This window comes from Callospermophilus lateralis, unplaced genomic scaffold (assembly GCF_048772815.1).
Source record: "Callospermophilus lateralis isolate mCalLat2 unplaced genomic scaffold, mCalLat2.hap1 Scaffold_286, whole genome shotgun sequence".
Taxonomy (NCBI): Eukaryota; Metazoa; Chordata; class Mammalia; order Rodentia; family Sciuridae; genus Callospermophilus; species Callospermophilus lateralis.
The window spans coordinates 1480175-1498302 of NW_027513546.1; the positions used below are offsets into that span (position 1 = coordinate 1480175).

General features: G+C 34.8%; 1 pseudogene; it reads left to right on the forward strand.

The window, feature by feature from the left end:
- The window catches only part of LOC143386209 (cadherin-12-like), a 79085-nt pseudogene that overhangs the window by 28075 nt on the left and 32882 nt on the right, over positions 1-18128 (forward strand).

Here is an 18128-nt window from a genome sequence, read left to right on the forward strand (position 1 = left end):
TTCATTTCTAATCATGGGACCAGTGGCCATATTATCAATTTTATTTCTATTTGTTTTAAGAGAAATAAACATTTCTAACAGGAAAGTAATAAAAACTGAAAGAAATCAATGTTATATGTTAACAGGTATGACTAAATTATCAGAAAGTCAAATCAATTATTTGCATAGAACAAAGATAAAAATAGGAATAAGAATATAATGAACTTGATAAAATGAAGGGAATAATTAAAGGGGAATAAATGTATGGTCTCATGCATTAAAAATATTGTGTGGAGACTTACTTGATGCATATACAAGACTTATAACTGATTTTACCATAGCAGATTTCATTGAATTGTGAGAGTTTTTAAATACATAAGTGATTTTTTTCTCTTTTTCTCAGAAGAAATACATAAAATAATACTCATGTCTTTAAAAGTGAAAATAAACCTCCTTTAGTTTCCTCTGGTGTGCTAGATAAAGGAACAGATGCTGACAAGGCAATTAGCAAATCATTGTGGTCACACTATAGGGAACTGCTTTAGCAAACAGAAACTTAAGGGTCCCCGTATTCACTGTTAATGTTAAATTTGTGTTGTCTTAGTTTTTCCTTGGAGATTAGAAGTCTGAGTCATTACACTTAAGCTTATCACTTAACAAAGCAACATAGTAGCACCATATTTCTGGAATATAGCATTTTCAGTTACTTTCATAATAAAACTAACATTTACAGTGAGGGTGAATGTAAATAGTAGCAAGTTAAAATTGAGCATTACTGAAAATCTGGAAAATGACTTGTATGTTTGTTCCAATGCCTTCTTTAATTTGTTCATATATGTTGGAAGCCTGAATTCTTGGTGATACTTACTGACAATGCATGGGAGAACCAGTATTTATATGGAGTTCTGAGAACACAAAAGACCAACACTCTTCATAATTACCATTGTGTGTGATTTTGAATCTTGATACAAATGTTTTCTAATAAAACGACTTATTAATTCATAATTATTTAAAAGAAAATGATACTAATGTCACAATAGGAAAAATGAACTTAAAAATGTGCTGTTATGCCAAATTTACAAATGGAATCTAGAAATTTTCAATTATACAATTCCATTTTTGTTCCATTTCTTTATCACTGCTTGCTTCCACTAGATGTCAGTATTGGATAAGATGTGAGAAGTGCTTTCCTTAAACTATTAACTGATTTCAAACTGCTTTTATAAAATGTGTAACCCCTATCTAGTATGTATGCTCATAAGTACATTATGTAAATTTAATATGTGCAAAAGATTATGTTTATGAGTTACCCAGAAAGTTTGACCTTGTGCTTTACTTACACACTAATTATAAAAGTGAGACATTTCAAAACCAGTATAATTAATACCAACTTGCATTGCTCTGAAATGATGCTCATGGTTTATGCCACATTCTATAAAAAATGTAACACTTCAATTTGGATTTGTCCTCACTACAGCCTTTATATTTTGAAACGAAGAAGGCATATACTTTTAAAGTAGAGGCCTCCAACCTTCACCTTGACCACCGGTTTCACTCTGCTGGCCCTTTCAAAGACACTGCTACAGTGAAGATCAGTGTTCTGGATGTAGATGAGCCTCCTGTATTTAGCAAGCCACTTTACACCATGGAAGTTTATGAAGACACCCCTGTCAGGACCATAATTGGCGCTGTAACTGCACAAGACCTGGATGTGGGCAGTAGTGCTGTTAGGTAAGAATAAGAAATATTTTCTTTTTATGTGTCTTGAAAACAAAACAAAAACTAACAAATAACAATTTTCTGACCAAAAGTGCATCATGATTCACATATAGAATACGATGCTATAAATTATATATAAGAATAGAGGAAGTGCTGTAGGATTTGGACAAAACATCTGTATCAGTCCTCCTTGCAACATTTACCACAGATAAGCTATTGGATATGTCACACAAACTAACAAATCTCAATTTTTAATCTATGAAAGATTTAATAAATGAAGTTCAAAGAATGATTTTCCAAATTAGTTAATTTAAGACACTTTCACAGTGCCTAGAATGTAGCAGCCATGTTATAATTATTTTAAAATTTCTGTCCCCAAAGTTAGTGTTTAAAAATGGATGGTTTTGTCATTTGCTATTTGAAAGCAATTTTTTTTCTTATTGTAATGACTTTTCATTCTGAATGTGAGATTGAGACAATGAAAACACATTTAGTCAGTCCAAGAGTAAGATGAATTAAGGAATTGCCCAGAACTCAGACTTTGCATGGAGCTCTTTTCTATGGATACCTCCTCACTAATCTCTCTCTCCCTCTCCCTCCCTTCCTCTTTCCCTCCCTCCCATAAAGCTATAACTTACAATAGCACTGTGGAGGGATAATAAAATCCCCTTTTCCTTACATTGATCCTGCAATAGGATTGAGACTTCCTTCCATATTCTGTTGTTTGCTAACTGACCCGAATCCAGACTTTGCACAGAGCTCTTTCCTATCAATACCTCCTCACTAATCAATCAATCTCTCTCTCTCTCTCTCTCTCTCTCTCTCTCTCTCTCTCTCTCTCTCTCCTTCTCTTCCTCTCTTCCTCTTTCCCTCCCTCCCATAAAGCTATAACTTACAATAGCACTGTGGATGGATGATAAAATTTCCTTTCCTTACATTGATCCTGCAATAGGATTGAGACTTTCTCCCATATTCTGTTGTTTGCTAACTGACCTTACACATCTTCAACTCTTGAGAACCAATAAAGAACAGCAATAAAAACTATTCTGGACCAAATTAAGAAAACATTATGTAGTCTTTTAAAACAAAAATACTCTATTGATATAGAGAGGAATAAACATATCTCTTAAGATTTTATGACATGTGGTAAGTAAATACCAAAAAATTGTGTCATGTATTCAGTGGTAGAAAGCACATCACTGTAGATAGCACAATCTGAAGAAGTGGTTTGAAAGCATGTATTTTTTTTTATTGTATTCATCTGAATCTATCCCATGGGGTGCTCAGTCAGTCTAGGCTGTAGTCTTAGATTACCACAGACTGGGTGAATTAAACAATAAACATTTATTTCCCAGATTTCTGGAGGCCGTAACTTTCAAAATCCAGGTGCCAGCAATTCTGGTATCTGGTGAATATTTAGAAGATGGTGGTCATCTTCTTCAGTGGTCATGAGGCAGAAAGAGACAGAAAGTTCTCTGTGGTCCACTGTTTAGGAGCATGTGGGCCCCACTCACACAGCTTAATCAGCACCATCTCTTAATACCATCATATTGGAGATTCAGATTTTGTATCATGACTTAAGGGGGTGAGATGTTCACAAGCACTATGTCCTTAACATTCCATTCTGACCTATCAAGATTCTTGTCCTCACCTTCAAAATGTGTTCATTCCTTCCCCAGAGCTCCCAAAGTCTCAAATTATTCCAACATAATCATTTGAGTCTAAAGTACAAAGTCTAGCTAAATAATATCTAAACCAAATATGGTTGAGATTCAAGGTAAGATTCATGCTGAGGCAAAAATTCCCTCCAGCTATGAACCAATGAAACCAAACAAGTTATGTATTCCCAAAATACAATTCTGTGACCTAGGTCAGACATCACCATTCAAAAAGGGAAAAGCAGGCAATGCAAAAGTGATGACAAGTCCTATGTGAATGTGTACTGCAGCAGGCCAGACTCCCTTCAGCCCTAAGATTTAAGAATAAACCTTCTCTCGGTCAGTCCTCTGCCCTCCTGGACCACTGGGGCAGAGCTCCAGGCTTTTGCACTCATCAGGGTGCTAACATCACCCCTACTCCTGAGCAGGACTCTACACATGCTGTTGCTCTCTATGTTGGCCCTACCCATGTAGGAAGGTGGCCTCCCAGCCCTCTATTTGGCATCCTCACCCTTTGGCTCTACAGGCATTGATCTTGCACTGTGAAATCACTGGGAAGGCAGCCATGACCCTAGCCCTAGGGAGGTTAGATTATGTTGGAATCCTTCTTTTGAACTAAGGAAAGCACATGTTCTCAGTTGAAGGTACTGTAGGGCTTTGGAAGTCTGCGAGCCTTCTTTTGTTTTTCTCACTGGTTTCTTCAGTTCTTTTTGGCAGAGCTGCTGCTGCTGTGATGACATCTTTACTCCTGGCTTTTGTTGTTATGGTGGTTAGAGTCTGTTGCTCACACCCACAGGAATCCCTTTATCAAATTAGTAGTCTGCCAACCCCTACTGTGCTCTTCTAAACACACTTTCTCATGTTTTACAGTATGGATGAGCTATTTCCACATTTTAAGATTATGATTTCCACTGGCTTAACCATTCCATCTTTAGTTAATCTCCCTCCACGTTTTGCTGTAAGTAATTAGAATGAACCAAGTTTCTTCTCCAACATTTTGTGTAGAAAACTCAGCTAAATAGTAAGTTTCACACCTTGAAAGTTCTATGTTCCACAAAATGCTAGACTGTGAACACACTTCCCCAAGTTCTTTGATCTTTGATAATAAATATTGCCTTTCCTCCAGTTCCTAGTAGGTTCTTTATTTCTCTCTGAACTTCAACAGAATGGTTTTACCATCTACCTTCTGTCTCTAAGTAGACAGAAACTTTCTTTATACTTCTTTTCTTCTTTCTGTGCCTTATGCAGGATGACTCTGAATGCCCATAATTTATAGAAATGCAAAGGTCCCTAATACCATCCATAAGGGTTTCACCTCTGAACCTAAATACTCCACAAAATGCTGACCTGTAATACCATTACATTGCAGGTTACAACATCAATATATATACAAGGGGAGCATGGCCACTCAGATCACAACAGATTCTTTATTTTCTATAGCACATCTGTGATAAGGACAGAACTCTAAAAGAAGCACATCTGTCTCACAAAAAGGGAGAAAAATTATAGTAATGAGCATACCTTACTTTTCAGGTCAAGTACTGGCCAGTTTACTCATGGGGCTCAGGCTGTTTTTCTGCATGTCAACATTGCAACATGTTTCAGTTCCAGTTAATCTAAAGAGAATGAGTAGAAAATGCCTTGCAAACAAAATTATAGTTTTTTTAATAAATGTGTAAAGCTATTAAAGAAATACTGAAGATTGTAACAAAAAATAATGAAAACATTGAAAAAAAACACTGATTAAAACTCTATACAGTTTAATAAAAGAGAATTGGGGTAACAGTCCAATTGCATATGTCGAAATCACATTCAATTTTTTAATTGTTGAATTACATGATGATACAAAAAACATTAACAAAAGTTGTCCTTCTAATGCAGCACTTCAAAACCCTTTCATGCAGAAAAATTTAAAGATTACATAAGTAGAACACATCCTTAGGTAAAGGGACAGTTTCAAACCCAGGAAAATTGTCAAATTAATGATCCTGGTATGAGAAGGAAAAGAAAGATACATTTCAGAGAAATTATCCTGCACAAGTGGGCTTTCAAGTTTCATTGTTTATGTCATAGGAGTCAGGGCAATGCCACTTTATTTTAAAGTCACACCCTAGTCTTTCTTCTAATGAGTAGTGCCTGCTTCCAAGATGAAGATGGATCTAATTGATTCTGTGAGAGTTGTCAAAAGACAGAATTGTTTTGAAAACATGAAACTGGTCCATGTTCATGGAGTAAACAACAAACTTGAATCATGCCAGTTGTGGAAATATCCTGTTGAGTCATCTTCGTTTGGTGTAAAAACATGTTTGCTCACTTAACAATGATAGTGAAAATATGTTCTGAAAACTAAATATCAAATATATAATTATTTGACACATTAGGGTACAATCTATTTGTTTTTTTCTTTGTTTAATATCTTTTAACAGTGTTACTATGCAAGGTAAAATTTAGTAGTGTTAATCTTTTATTCTGGATATTTTATTACTGCTATTATTCTTATCATTACACTGAGCACAGTAAAGCCAGAAGTAATATCATCACCAAGAACTAAACCAGCTTCAAAGAAAGATTGGCTTTGATTTTCTGCCTGGCAAACTTACCACACAGTTCCCTAGTAGTCTTAGTTTAATTTGTAAATATTTTCCCCTTTGTTCTTCCAGCCTTTGCCTTTTAATGCTCTCTTATTCTGCCCCTAGTATTGTCTACCCTTTGTGGTAGAACATGTTACAATAAAGGTCATAAAAATGATTTCTAGTGAGGCAAGTCTGACTGCAACATGTGTACCTATTACTAGCTACTTTTTCAATACACCAGAAATTTAATCAGATGGGCAAAAATACACATTTATCCACAAAGCACATGTGGGAAGAGACACAAAAGTGAAGCCAAGCTTCCCATATGGCATGCTAAGGCAACAGATAAAATTTATTTTAATTATTGATAAAATTGGATGGGGAGATACTACATGTTCAAAAAATGTCCATTCTATTTTTTTATCTTCCTTAGCAGGAATTTTGTGATGATTAAAATAAGTGGTGGTATAAAATATTTCTAGATTAATCTGCCACATTCTATGAGCTGCATATGTGATTTGTTACTTTTCCTTCAGCATATAAAGTTCAGAAGGCCAGATACTGCTCTTCACTGGATTTTTATCTATCTATCTATCTATCTATCTATCTATCTATCTATCTATCTATCTATTTATTTATATTTGGAGTCAGGATTCTACTATGTTGCCCAAGCTTGACCTAAATTCACAATTCTTCTGTATCAGTCTTAATAGTAGCTGAGATATGATCACAATCCACCAATCCCCTCTCTTCTGCATTGGTCTTGATGAATCCCACATACCTCAAACATTAATGTTATAATTTGTTCTAGAAACTTCACTCCATGAAGCAGTGGTTCAGAGGTAGGGATTTTTGACAGTGATTAGGGCTAGAAGATAATTGGTGGATTAATATATTTAATGGAATAATAACTTGAGTGGATTATTGGGTGGTAACTGTAGGCAGATGGGGCATAGCTAAAGGAAGTCTGGTTTCTGTATTGTATTATATATAATATGATACATATATTATATTATATATGTAATTATAATATATATATATATATTTATTTAAAGAATATGTGCACTATAAGAATTTGTTTTATATAAAGATATATGGTCATGATCCATAAAAAATTGTATTGTATTATATTATATATATTGTATTGTATATAATATTATATACAATACAATACAGAATGCCACTGGAAGCCTGGTTCTTGAATTGTATTATATTATATATCACATCATATTACATATATATAATTATAATAATATATTTGTCTCTATGCTCTTCCTCCCTCCCTTTCTCTTCCTGCCCCTCATTTCTGACTGCCATAGGTTTTGTGACTTTCTTCTGCTACATCATAAGTTTAGAGCAATGGAGTTGGCCAACTATAAACTGAAGTTTTGAAACTGTGATCCCAAAATAATTTTTTCTACTCTAAATTATTCTTGAGAGTTATTTTGCTCAAAGCAATACACAGCTGACTAATACAATTACCTAGAACATAGGGGTAGATAAATAAATATTGGTTAAATTAATGACTTGATTTCTATATTATAAACTACAACCAAATAGCAAACTATTCATTTGTAAATATTTTCTGTATGATGCAAAAATCAAAATGATTAAATATTTTGTTTACAAATATAGAACAATACATGGGAAACTCAGTAATTAATTAATAGGACTTGCTTCTAAGAAACACTGCATATATATTTTTTATGGATCATGACCATATATCATTATATATAACAAATTCTTGTAGTGCATACACTCTTTAAATGATTCTAAGAATATATATATATATATATATATATATATATATATATATATATATATATATATATATATAAATTAAAATTCACATTGCAAATACAAAGTAAAGAGATAAGGCTGCAGTTCTAAAAAGTATTAAATATTTTATCTTAATAAATATTTTATAAAGTTTTATAGGTACTACTTTTCCTTAAGATCACAGTATCTGAATACTGTGATCTGAATCACAGTATTTTAAAATAAAAAGTGATCATGAAAACAGAAATAATTCTCTTCTACTAACTGATAAAATATAATACAGGAAAAACTTACTAGAGTCATAAAACCAACTGGACTCTAGAAAAGGAAGTATGTTTCAAGTTTACAATAAGAAACAAATAGTGTGTTGGTTTCTATGCCATAAACTATTCTTCGTGGATTATTTTATTAAGTTAGGAAGAGCTAACTATTTACAATAGTTGAAACTAATTTCCAGTAAAAGATATATTATGAATTCTTACATCACTTGAAAACCTGCAGAATCAAATGAGAAGAAACAACTCCAAAAATGTTAAATGAAAAACATAAAGATATTGTGTATAAATATTGGTGGACCAAAGAGAAAAAGCAGACAGGACTTGATTTGAAATACTTCAAAGAAACTCAAGGCAAACATGCATTAAAGGGGACACTAATTTAGAAACTGCAGTAACAGCTGAATGTGTTAATCTCTGGGGAGTTTGCCTTATTTGAATTTGTCACAACTATGCTATCCTTAAGATTTAGGACCCTCAAGAGAATTATTTTTCTGAAATTGGTTTTTGTATGAAGTCTACTTGCAAATATGCTGATGGCATATAGCTTTCATTAACTGCATTTATAGAAGCTAAGAACAGATAATCATTTTACACAAAGGGAAAAAAAGAGTGGGGGAGGAAATTAATTTTTCTGAGAAGAGATTGATCAAACTTCCTTTTGCTATGACATTAGAGCATAAGTTCTATAAATATAATATCAAAATCCTCATGTATGTAAGCCCTTAAGAAAGAAAGGCCAACACACACACACACACACACACACACACACACACACACACACACACCTCTGCTTAGGATAGATTTGGAAAAATGCCCTTTCATATATTCATAAGCATATGCATACTACATTTTATTAATAACATTGCATTGCATATTAGGATACATGTTTTACTTCAAAAATATTAACTTTGCATATTGCATTTAAAGCTTGTTCAATAAAAGTATTGAATCAAGTAGGTTTTCACTTGCACATTTTGGGGGTTATTGTTAAATAGTACCATGTTAGTCAGCTCTTCATCAAAGTCACAGAATACATGAGAAAAATAAACTTAAATGAAAGATGACTTATTTGGGCTTACGATTTCAGTTCACAGATTCTTGGCCAAGATGCTTTTGACTTGTGGCATCTCAGTATCTTATGCAGTGGAAAATTGGGGCATAGAATGTCTGTCCACCTCGGGGTGACCAGAAAACCAAAGAAAAAAAGTCCTGCTCTCACTATCCCTGTCATAGCCTTGCTCCCAATGATGGAGGTAACTTCCTTCCACTACGCTATGTCTCTTAAATGTTCTTTCAGTAATTTGGAATTGGCAATGAAATATGCATATTCTTTTGGTACCTGTGAAAGCAGAAGTCTAGGATGAAGGAAAAGAAGTGGAGTATAAGAAATTATTTTAGTGATAGGGAATGTGATTTTTTGAACAATAAAAAAGTGGTGCTAAATCATGTCTTCATAATTGTTCAAATGCATTTTAAAACTTATCAGTGATTTGATTTTCATAACTGTGATCTCACCTAATCACCTTGGGTAACCATTGCTTGTAAACTCAGCAGGAACCCGCCCCTGGGAGACAATAAGGTATACTTGTTGTAGACATGCTCTTATCATGTTATTGGTCCTTCTGAATCTTGCTCATATACCATATTTCTAGTTGACAATACAAAATGACAACAACACTCTTACAAGCATGCATTGCTTATTTTGTTTTCACTAGGAAAAAAAAATTCTGTTCCCTCAAACCTTATATCCAAATAAGGATTTATTTATATTGGTATCAAGCGACTATCAACATATAATGATATCATCATATTTAATTTGTACTAGTTCTGGAATGTGCACATGTCTCACATCACACACAATAGAATAGCTCATATTATTTTACAGAGAGAGAAATCAAGATACCAGAAGATCAAATCATGTCTTCAGAAAGGATGGCAAAATATTTGAAGAAATACAGCTAGATCCCCAAGTTCTCATTATTATAAGCCTTGGAACAAATAGCCAAAGAATTAGCTTTAATTTACAAAGAAATTTTATATTAGTTTAGTAATACATTCAATTACGCAGTGTCACTGTAATGGAAAGGATGGTGATTTATTTCAGAGGCCAACCTGTTTTGCCTTAGGTAACTCCTCAGGAGTTCTGACCACCCAGGTGAACATGGGATGTATCATGGACCTGAATTGCTATGCTTTCCTTTTGTAGTAGTTCAGGTTACTTGCTTTATCTCCAAGTGCTGAGGGAGCAAACATTTAAAAAACCCTTTCCATTCTCTTTCTTTTCTTTTCTACCGTGTGTGTGTGTGTGTGTGTGTGTGTGTGTGTGTGTGTGTTGTGTGTGTGTGTGTGCAGGGTGATGGTAACAGGGATTGAACTCAGAGGTACTCAACCACTGAGACACATCCCCTGCCCTATTTTGTATTTTATTTAGAGACAGGAGTTGCTTAGTGCCTCACCTTTGCTAAGACTGGCTTTAACTTTTTGCTCCTCTTGCCTCAGCCTCCTGAGCTGCTGGGACTATGGGCATGTACCACAACACTTGGCTCCATTCATTCTCTCTATAATTTCTTCAGTTGCTTTTGGAGAATAATTATTTTGTCACACTAATTTGAAATTGTGTATGTATGTGTTTGACCTATAATAATTAGTTATTTTAAATGCATAGTAAATAATCATCATATATTTTCCTGAAAAAATACGGTAAAAGTCAATAATCATTAGAAAATTAAAGAAATTAGTCCATGAAATAATCTGTCATAAACCATTCAATGAATTATTAGAATGTGAATAATTTTAGTGTAAATTAACTAAAGAGTACACATGTCTAGTTTTGTAGGAAATCAAGCTTACTTAGAAGAAATAAAAGAAATAAAAAATTCTTTAAAACATAATATAAGCTTTTAAGACACAAATGGTAAATTGCTTTAGATAAAATAGCAAACAGATCCAGACCATTTTGCTGTGGCTCCTAGAGACAGTAAATAAAATTAATGATGACATGAACAAACATACTACTTCAAGGCACTAATATGAAGTAGTTATGATGAAGCTATCTGGAAAGTACTTCAGGATAAGTATGTTTAACACTCATTGATATAAATTAAGAAATTCCATGTCTACCCTCTAGCCTGGATATTGTTAATAAGAGCAGTCAGATGTTCTTATAAAATAATACAGTGCACCCATGTAAGTACAAGGCCCTATGACTGAACAGGGAACTCACTGATAAACTATAATGAAAGGAACTTCTTATGTACTCAACAAAACAAAATACAAAACTCTTGTTTTGCTATTTTCATTTTTGAGAAACCAACATTAACATCAATTTAAACATGTAGGTTAGACAAAAGAAATAACACAGGAGGATTTTGTAGGAAAGAAGTGATGGATGTCACTCATAAGGACTTGAGGCCCCTTCATAGGAACACCACGAGCAAAGGCAAAACATGCATTTAGTGCTGCAGGGAATTCAGAAAATAGCTGGATTGAATTGAGAACCACGGCCCAATGAAGGACGCATAAGATCCAGAGTCAGAAATATTTCTAGGGATGAAATGCCTACATTTATTAAGCACATTCTTTATTTGTATTATCAAACCCTGCTATCTGTATGTTTCAATACATAACAAAGCTGAGAACCTGTGTTTTATATTCAAGACATCAAGTTCAGAACCCAAGCTTAGTATTGGTGTAAACCACATTTTCCACCATTACAGCAAGCTGCTTCAAGGTCTCAACAAATTGAACAAATGGTCACATATAATGCTCTGGGAACAGATGATGTTTTTTTAAAGAAAAAAAAATCTTTTTCTGAGAGTATCTAAAGACAAAATACATAGTCCACATAGAACAAGAGAATGGCAGAGTACAGGGGAGTCTGAACACTGACATGCACATGTATCAAAAGATTCATAGTTAGAATACAATGTGTGACTGTTTAAGAAAAAAAACAAACAACAAACAACCACAACAACAACAACAAAAACAGGCCTGTCACTTTGGTGCACAACTGTAATCCCAGGTACTCAGGAGGCAGAGGCAGAAGGGTGGCAATTTTAAAGCTATTCTGGACAACTTAGTGAGACTCTGTCTTAACTTAAAAGGAACGAAAATATAGTTCATATAGTTCAATGGTAAAGCATCTCTGGGTTCAATCCTCAATACCAAACAAAAAAAAAAAGGAAAGTATGAGAAAATTAAAGGAAAATGAATACATAACAAATATAATTTTAGGGGCTGGGGATGTGGCTCAAGCGGTTGCGTGCTCGCCTGGCATGTGTGCCGCCCGGGTTCGATCCTCAGCACCACATACAAAGATATTGTGTCCACCGAAAACTAAAAAATAAATATTAAAATTTTCTCTCTCTCTCTAATATATATATATATATATATATATATATATATATATATATATATATATATAATTTTATTAACACATTTTATATTTATACCTCTTTAGACACCTATTCTAAGCATATTACTTATATCCAAATGAGATATTTAAACAAAGAAGTGAAACATTTCTGTGTGTGTGTGTGTGTGTGTGTGTGTGTGTGTGTGTGTTACTCTCTAATACTCTCTTGAACCCAGGGTGTTTTTGCAACTAAGCTATGTCCCTAGTTCTTTTTATTTTATTTTGATACAAGGTTTCAATGAACTTCCTGGGCTGGCCTGAAACTTACAATCCTTCTTCCTTAGCCTCCCCTTTCACTGTGTCCCATGTCCCAGCAAGAGTGCCAACTATTTAACCATTCTAACTTTATAATGTGTTTAGTTTGTCATTAAACATCTAAAACAAACAATCAACTATCCAAACTGAGATACAACTTTGAATTTATTAAGAAAAATTTAAAAATAAGGAGAAATATAAGATAAAGAAATAAATAAATGAAAGAAATAAAGATCTCAGTGTTTATACGAACCTTTTTAAACTTATATTTGCCTAAAAAGGTTCATATAAACACTGAGATCTCTAAGAAAAAAGTTTAAAGCTTAATTGTTATTGTTAAGGAAGCAATTACACTCTGAGTGTTGATGTATATGGCTGAAGTTTTCATTAAAATGTTTCTGCAAATAGATTCAATTGATTTTCATTTCATTAGCTGTCCAAACACAAAAGCAACAACAACAACAACAACAACAACAACAACAACAACAAAATATTAGCAACTTAGAGATAAGAATGAAGAGATTTTGATATATAATAATTACCTAAACAAAAGACTGTTTTCTACATTGACCTGAATTATTATTTTTACATTTTATTACCTAAGAATAAGATGTAATAGTTTTAGTATAGTTCAATACCATCAAGTACTTTTTACAAAATGTTTTGAGAATTAGGACAGGGTCAAAGTTAGCATTTCCATTAACTCAGAGGAAGTTATTTAGGTAAATTAAAAGAAAGAATTTTAAGGGGAATGCTTACCTAATGAAGAGAATAAAAGTTTTTGAGGCATTTCTAAAAACTCATTTACAAAGAAGTAATAAAAACTGTACTCTATCAGGTAGCCTTCACAGGTCAGGTTACTGTTTTTTTTTTTTTTTTAATTTATTTCTATTCAATTGTTAAACCAGTTTTCTTTGCAATAGTCATTGAAAAATTGTATGAATTGTTTTATATATCATAAGTATTTAGTTTTTCATTTAAATCTCAACTATTACTGAGTAAGTAGAAGATGGTACAAACATACTTTATTGTTATGTCTCTTGTTTATTGAAAAGGGTACTGCTGGGATTAGTTGCAAGTAAATATCAATCTATCCTTATATTTTAATGAAGACTCTTGGAAACTCAAAGTGTGTGATTGTTGTCTCTAGGAACGTGTATCTCCTGAAAAGCCCTTCTATATTTAGAAACTATGCCGTGTCTTCTTGAAATGTTCAAAAATTATAGTTGTGGTTTCATTGTCAGTTAGATCATGGCAATTTTTTTTTCTGCTACTGGTCTCCCAATTGTTATATTGGGTAAAATATCACAATAAAAAAAATGATAGCTCTTGTTCAACATTTACTCTTTCATTGGGCACTGGATTCAGTCAGTCATGTGAAGGCAGGACATCAGAAAAATACTAGTCTGTATAAGTTTCAGCCATATTCCAGAAGTCAGGGGGCTTCCTCATAGGAGAACATCCAGAGAAAAGGGTACCAAATCTCACCAGGGGACAATCTAAAAACTGGGTGACATAAAATGGTGAATGAGAGCCAAACACAGAAACCATTTATAATACAGAGCCTGAGAATCTGTGCCCATGGTTTGTGTTTGAGAGATTTGTGCGGAGCTTCGTAGTTCAGGTATTTTAAAGTTGAAGATAATGTATAGCATAACTTGATGCTAGAACTAAGCATAAGTTTGTGGGTATGGAAGTATATTTTATCTGGAAATTAAATGAAATAATGTTGACAGACAGAGAAAGGGAAAACACACACACAAAAACACACAGTGCAAGTTGACACGTGTGATTCTGGGTCTAAGCAACACATTTTATCTTTTTAACAAGACAGTTACACAGTCGGGTACATATTATTTTCCAAATTTTGTAGAAATGAAGAATAGTGTGCATTAGAAAGAAAGATTTCACACCTAACTGTAAAAAGAATGAGTGATATTTTACATCACTCACTCTGTCCAGAAAACAAGTGTTCTTCAAACTATTTCATTGCATTTCAGTAATAGTCAATTTATGCAGTGCACTTATATGTCAGTGTCAGACTGAGCAAAGTAAATGAAATTTGCTTACTATGGTAACAAAATACAGGATGCTGTAGACACATTATTATTTATTTAGAGGTTTTATTTGTTTTGTAGACTGAATTTAAGGCCTTGTGCATTCTAGGGAAGTACTATATTACTGAGTTAAGTCGTCAGCCTGACATATTATTTTATGCATACATTATGCAAATCATTGAATATTTAATATGTTGTCAAAAAACTTAAAATGTATGTAATTAACTACACAAAGTTGTATTTCTGTTTGAATCAAATTTGTAAATTATGACATGTCTCCAAGTATTAAGTATAAGTAAAATGGTAAATTTTTATTTTGTCTGGGAATGTGAAGTTTTTTCTGGGATCTAGGAATTTGAGTATTAAAGCTAATAAATTCTTCTGCAAATCAGAAAAATAAATTGGTTTTCCTGAATAAAACATGTTAAAATTTCTTATTGCCTTCTAGTGGAAATATTTGGCTGTCATATAAACTGGAATAATTGTTTCTGTGCATCAAATTAAGTGCAAAATGTAAGTTGCAAGTTGTCTGTGGAGATTACTATCCCAGGCAGTTGGTAACAGAAAGATGAACAAAACTAGTCTCTACTTTTAAATAATTTAAAAGGCAGTGGGAAAGAAAAGAGATTGAATCACCTACAGGAAATATATACAAGCTATGTTATCTTATTTGGAATCTACCGTATTAATTGAATATTATTGCCGGGGTTCGGCTGCAGCAAAATAACCTGAGGGTGACAAGGAACTTGTGTAGACTGATACAGCAAGAGTGGGAGCCATTGTTTATTGTAGGATAGGAGCGGTATATGCACATTCCCCACAGCTTATCTTAATTAACATAAATTAGATACAGCAGTCAACCAATAAGGAACTCCACACTTAATGGCTCGCTGGAGTTACTTCACAAACCACTCCCTCTGGCAAAATGCCAGGCACCATCTTGACTTGTTTACAGACCCTAACATTTCCCCCTTTTGTTTAATTTAAATAACAACCATAGTGATTTTTACACAAACACCATAAATAATCTGCTACAAGCAGAAGGGGAGGATACAAAATGCCACAATTCCAAGCCAATTGATGGCTCCATGAAAGGAGCCCTTGGAAAAATAATACCAGCAATGACACTGTTAGCAAAGATATCGAGTTACAATTTGTTGTAGATTACAGTTTGTTGTCTCAGTCCAGGTAAAGCAGTGTCTCAATAGATTAACTCACAGTTCAGGTAAATCACAGTCTAGGTTAGTTGTGCAGGCAGCTAGCTTAAATCACAGTCCAGGTAAGTTCTGCAGGCAGCTAGCTTGATCCGAAGTCTTGTTTGGTTCTCAGCAACACTGGAAATTCTTCCACCCTCGTCCTCACTGGCACTGGGACAAAGGCAGGAACTCCAGCAATGATGCTAAAGAAAATCCTGTAGTATTCCAGCAGGTGCTAAGAAAACAACCTTCTGAACAATTTAGTACATTATCTCAAGGTTTTTTTTAACATTTGAAATAAGCCTTAATATTGCTCATTACTCATTAGCTTCCAGGTGTGGGGGAACCATTGTAGTTACCGGCCTTGGAAATGATCAAACTTCAGGGATGCGGGCCATCTTTCGCCTGCAGCATCCCGGGCAGCCCCAGATGGACCCAGGGAGAGTCCGGGGAGTGTTCCGGACTCAAACTGCCACTGGGCACAGGGAGCAAGAGCCTGTGAGACTGTGCCTCTGGGTCAGGTTTGGATTTGGGCTCTCTCGCAGTGGTGTCCTGCTCCCCGGGCGGGGGGGGCGGGGAAGAGCCTGCTGCCACCGGTTGGAAAGTCCTTGCTGTGCCATGACTGGCTCATGCACATGGCAGCCGCCGTGCCACGCCAATTCATGCACCCTCCAGTAACGAAAAGATTCAGTAATAGCCTTTTGCTGCAACATTTTTCCTGATAATCCTTGCTCCTCTGAACTTTCTTCTTTCTGACTAGAGTTCCTGGACTTCCATCAACACATGCCCTAACTCCTCTTGGTTCCACTGGGGTGCCTTCTTCTCTTAGTAATTTACTTCTCACCCCTTCCATATTTTCGTCACAAAGACAATACAACATTTCAAGACAAAACAAGACACAAACATACTGTATCAATCTTCTCCATTTTCTCGAAATGGCCATTTGTCCTCTCGCCCTATCTGTCTAGGGACGAGCAGATTTGCTCCCTTCCTATCTATGGACGGGCAGCTTTTTTTTTTTCGTCACTTACCCCCGAGTGTCCTGGGGCTCCCCATATGGGCCACCATCTGCTGGGGTCCGGCTGCAGCAAAATAACCGGGGGGTGACAAGGGACTTGTGTAGATTGATACAGCAGGAGTGGGAGACGTTTATTGTAGAATAGGAGGGGTATATATACATTCCACACAGCGTATCTTAATTAACATAAACTAGATACAGCAGTCAACCAATAAGGAATCTCCACACTTAATGGCTCTCTGGCGTTACTTCACAAACCACTCCCTCTGGCAAAATGCCAGGCGCCATCTTGACTTGTTTACAGACCCTAACATATTACATTGCATGGAAGAAAGATGTTCACATTTCCAAGATGGGTAGAGTCTCAAATAATGAAATATTTTAAAAATAAAATGCAGGTTAAGTGCAATATAAAGGAAGAAAAGAATTGTAAAAATTGATGAAGATTCCACTTAATGAATGGCCAATGTGGAACTCTGCAGAGGCCTTCCTTGGTAAAACAAATAAACAAATAAAAATTAAAAAAAAATGATCAAACTAAAAAACAATTATTTACTGTCTCTCAAAACTTTTCTAAAGGCTAACAGCACAAGAAGAACTATTTACTCAAGTAAGTAAACAAAAATTTGTGAAAAGCAACAGACTTTGGCAGTGGACCCAAAGCCACTACCTCCCTCCTTATTATGTCCCAGCTACCTTGGTAGAAATGCCTGCCCTGGGTATTTGTGGTTAAAGAGACATGTCTTCCCTCTCTTCAGTAGCCAATCAAGAGATAATGGTTTGCTAGGAGGGTCAGGCTGCCAATATTTCTCATCCCCTCCACCTCCAGGTTTCAGAAGCTAAATTTCTAGTGAGTGTGACTAAGGGACCAGTAGCATCTCTCCTCCAGTCAGTATCACACACAGCTGGAGGTTCTATCCCAGTGAGACTAATAATGTGGGGCCCAAACACCCTGAACAATGAGAGGCAGAACAGGAAGTCTACACCCAATGCCTAGAGCACTGGCTCAGAGAATTTGCCCAGGCTGAAACAGAGTCCTTGAGAACCCAGAGATCTGAAGCTCTTCTCCAATTACTTGCTTTTATTAAGCCTTAATAGACATATTTCATAATTATTACCATGTTTTATTAGACTTGTGACATAGATACATAAAGGTTGGTGTAAATATGTTTATACCATATTTAATAAAAGCACATAGATAT